Raw genomic sequence first — 3,537 nt, 5'->3', positions numbered from 1 at the left:
AGCATATAGACATGGCTGAACAGGTTGCATAATTGGCACTGAATATCAACATCCACCTTTACCCAGCTGCCCAATGACTCTGGGCCAGTAACCTTTAATTGCTTACCCAGTCTACACAGTCTCTTTTCCAGGGTCCAGGATATTTCACCAAAGTATTGCCCCCCACAGCTGTAGCAGCCACTGCAGCCCCTTAAATATCCTAATATCTCTGCCATTACAATGTGAGAAATCAAACGTAAAGCTGAAGTGAACAGTACAGCAGCGAAATGTCAAAGACCCTGGTGAAGACACGAATAAACACAAGACAATTAGTTTCTCTGAAACCCAGACCATCTCCAGTGTCAAAGATCTTGTAATAATACATTTGGTGAGGAAGAACAGATGTTCTAAACACGTGGAATCTATGAAACAATAGATGCCACGTGTTTAATTTAAAATCCACTGTGGTGCTGTCATTATTAAATTTACTAAAAGAAACAATGCTAACCTTCACAGTCTTGAGAGTGTGTGAGGTCCTCTGTCCTCTTCCTTTGTGTAGGGCTCTGGTCAAAGAAGTCAAAAAGAAAACAAAAACACTTTTTAAACAGTGTTTATGAAGCATGCAGACAGCTCCAAATTCACAGCTTTTTGATATATAATTCCATCAATATATGATTATCATTGGAGATTTTGAATCAGGCTTATCAGGACATTCAAGTAGAATATGATATCCAACCTACCACCAATATACACAGTAAAAGTTACCACACTAAATGTCCAGTTGTGAAATATGATGACAGACTTTACTCATCAGCTTTCTTTCAATGAGTTCATCAGTTGAACTGGATAACCTAAACTTAAACAAAGGATTAGATTTCGCAGTTGAACACTTACATCATCACCGAAGCATTTTATGAGCCTAGTCAGCCCTCCTATGCTGCTCTTGATTTTGTACAGCTCCACGAACCTCTCCATAATGGTCAAGCACAGCAAAAAGGAACCCTTTCAGGTCAACAGATGTAAGACGGGCAAATTCTGCTTCAACCTGAGCAACAGAAGAAGAGGGGTGGGGAGTACATGCAGAATAAAAAAAAGATTCTTTGAGACCCAAATTTAAGCAAACCGTCATCTGAAGCCCATTAGAGAAAACACAAACACACAAAAGCAAACAAACAAAAAGATGCACTTTACCTGAAAGGAAAGGAAGTTCAGAGAACAATAAGCTCTGTCTTGAAATCTTTTAAAGTAGAATGATTGTGATGTAAAACTGGAGTAAACGTGTGATTAAAAGAACACTGAGTAAAAGGACAAGTAACAATTTCCTTATTCCTCAGATGTTTACCTTGATGAGCAATACTGCTTTAGTCCAACTGCCTCATTAAAGTTACACAACAGGCTTTTTACATTAAAGCCAGCAAGTCCATTATATACTCGCTTTTTATATCTGAAATACTGTGCACATTCTGTGTATATGTAGTGGACGGCAATTTACCCAAAAGAGTGCAAGTTTGCAAGTCCACCTCATTTAAATGACAAAGTCAGATGTGATCATCTAGACCTGTGAAAACAAATTAATGACAAACCTGCAGTTATGGATGTTATTACAACCACAAGACCCTAAACAGTCTGCTCCACTGCTTTTGTTAATGAATCATTTGTTGGTAGCACGTCTGAATGTTTAGTTTATGCCATCTGCATTCGATCATCAATAGTGCAATATTACTTCTTAAGAAGTACCCTGACATCACAATCTTTATATCATTTGTTCTACAGAGCTATTAAGTTACAATATAATCTGTGGTGTTTCCAATATGACAAAATGCACAAATTGTAACTTTCCATTCGACTCCACTGACAAAAATAAATCCCCAGCATCAAGTTTGGCTTCACAGACCTAAAATAAATAAAATAAAAATATATGTTATAATTATTTTGTTTTTGCCATTTATTCATGTTTGCTAATTTTCTGACATATAAACAATGTTAGTTTTGTTACAATACAGGGAATGCAGTTTAATTAAAAGGTAAATTATGCAAAAAAAAAAAAAACCCCAAACAAACTTCTGCTGTATATGATGCCAAAAATCAGTGTCTCTTATGCCAATTATTTTATCTCTACAGCTCTTTTAGTATGGAAACTCACACAATCTGGTCATACTGATCACAAGAGTTCAAAAATAAGTTAAAATAGCGAGCTGTTGTTAAGCATAAAGCATTTCAGGGTAACAAATAACTGCACAATATAATTAAAGCAAAAAATAAACACACTGGAGGACTATCTGATAAAAACTAATATAATGCTGGTTTGTGGACCATATTTTGTCTCAATCCTCAGTGCACTCTTGCAGCTTAGCATGCAGCACTTAATAACAACTTAAGTGATTACATAGGGGTAAACAGATGACAACAAGCATAGCAGTCCTGCCAAAAAGTTCTTTTTGAACCCAGCCAGTTATTGGAAATATTGCCAAAATGAACTTCCACCAAAATACAACAGCCTGTTGTTACAAGTACAGAGACAATATGAAATGAGCTTTATTAATTAGCTGAGTTAGCTTGCTAATATCGCAGCAGTGGTTGAGTGCACAACCTTAAAGCTAGCGGCACAATACTTGTGATTTGGTCAGTGCCACATTAAACCCATAAAAAAGGCCATATGTCAGTTTATTAGGTCAAGTTTGGTCATGACACACAAGCTGGACCTTGTCGGCTAAAGTTACATTAGCTAAAGCAAACATTTCGGTAAAAGAGAAAACCCACGTCATGCCATAAATTCAAAACATGTTCCAACTTTTGTAGCTCTCTTTTCTTATAGTTATAACCAATGTTACTCACCTTGAAAGCAGATTCCAAAGAAGACTATTAGAAAACGTCCAAGTAAAGTGAGCATGTCGTTAACCGCCAATTCCCCATGATGCACCTCGATAGCAGTCACGTGGGACAGTTTTGAATCCTGCTGTGCTCAACTTACCCACATTGTCAAGTTCACATAAGTTGCTGATTTAGCTGGACATGAGTTTTTAAGTTAGCTTTTTTTGGTGTAATTGGGACGTTTTTAACTTGTAATTCTATGTTATAACAACAACTTCAGTCATCTATCGTCAAACTGATATAGAATAATATGTTGAAATAACAAACATCTAGAATTACATTTTACAGTGTGGTCTTCATGATCACGTCTGTTTGTGCTGGTCTCGGCAAAATGTGCACTGGATAGCGAACATGTGACCCTTACTGTATGTTCGGAAATGAGTCTAGATTAAGTCTAGTCTAGATTCTGGATCATAGGGTCAAAGGGTCAAGAGAAGATTTGGAGGATGTCATACGGATTGCTGTATCGATAACAGCAAAATAACAGATACACGGATAACAGCCTCTGATGGAGGCAGTGTTATAGTGTGGGCAGCATCTCACTCACTGGAAAACAAGGATTGTCATCATTGCAGGCAACTTTGATACAGAGAGATATCGAGATGACATCTAGTAGGAGTCCCATATCTCCACAGTCTGGGGCCGAAAGCTATCCTCCAAAATGACAACACTTACCCACACAGAGTG

At 37.3% G+C, this 3,537-nt stretch overlaps 1 long non-coding RNA gene across 1 annotated transcript; it reads right to left on the bottom strand.

Moving 5' to 3' along the window:
- Positions 1 to 340: 340 nt before the first annotated feature.
- On the bottom strand, positions 341 to 3,134 carry LOC102304214. Its single transcript, XR_316888.3, has 3 exons — positions 2,815 to 3,134; positions 874 to 1,024; positions 341 to 542 (listed from the first exon to the last, which is right to left on the bottom strand). It is a non-coding gene; the product is annotated as an uncharacterized LOC102304214 (long non-coding RNA).
- Positions 3,135 to 3,537: the final 403 nt, after the last annotated feature.

This window comes from Haplochromis burtoni, unplaced genomic scaffold, assembly GCF_018398535.1.
Source record: "Haplochromis burtoni strain Fernald_Lab_line unplaced genomic scaffold, NCSU_Asbu1 Contig_271, whole genome shotgun sequence".
NCBI classification, from domain to species: domain Eukaryota; kingdom Metazoa; phylum Chordata; class Actinopteri; order Cichliformes; family Cichlidae; genus Haplochromis; species Haplochromis burtoni.
Note: the sequence above shows the minus strand (reverse complement) of the source record. Positions and strands in the feature narration are given on the sequence as shown.